The following is a 556-nucleotide window of genomic DNA, read 5'->3' on the forward strand; positions in this document are numbered from 1 at the left end:
CGCAGTAATGCTACCGTAACGCTAGAAAATGCGTATGAATTTACGGCTGCCGTAACACTATCCTGTGCCAATCAATTATTGTGTATAAGCATACCCAATACTGAATTTTTAAGAATTACAATTACAATATTATTTTATTATAATATTAGCCTTAGGTTATGTAAATAAATATTCAATTAAATTAATAAAAAATGCTAAAAAGTATTTTAAATAAAGGTCTAAATATGCAGAAAACATGAAATTTGTCCTTACCTGTGGCTAAATAACGCAAAGTCAGAGAGAGTCGTTCTGGTGCAGATATAGTGTCCCTTAACTGTGTGGTTTCTTTCTGGATGAGGGGTGCCACCAAATTTAACAAAACATCAAAAATTTGCTAATTCATTCTATGGAAATCATAAAACACACTGCCATCATCCACTCGTGTTTCTGCAATTAACTTGTGATATACACTTCTGTCTTTTTTCTGTAGCCATGGTTTCATCCATAGTCTCTTTCTACTTTTCTTGGTCTTTTTATATTCTCTGTACTTTTGGAAGCAAGCAAGTGTCGTAAGAGT

At 32.9% G+C, this 556-nt stretch overlaps 1 protein-coding gene across 1 annotated transcript in view; it reads right to left on the bottom strand.

The window, feature by feature from the left end:
• The window catches only part of LOC119592311 (protein ALP1-like), a 2,081-nt gene extending 1,538 nt beyond the window's left edge, over nt 1-543 (bottom strand). Inside the window, exon 1 of the mRNA XM_037941137.1 lies at nt 253-543. The gene's annotated coding sequence lies outside the window, so the exon portion shown is untranslated. The remainder of the gene's footprint in view (nt 1-252) is intronic.
• Nucleotides 544-556: the final 13 nt, after the last annotated feature.

This window comes from Penaeus monodon, chromosome 30 (genome assembly GCF_015228065.2).
Source record: "Penaeus monodon isolate SGIC_2016 chromosome 30, NSTDA_Pmon_1, whole genome shotgun sequence".
In the NCBI taxonomy this organism is placed as follows: domain Eukaryota; kingdom Metazoa; phylum Arthropoda; class Malacostraca; order Decapoda; family Penaeidae; genus Penaeus; species Penaeus monodon.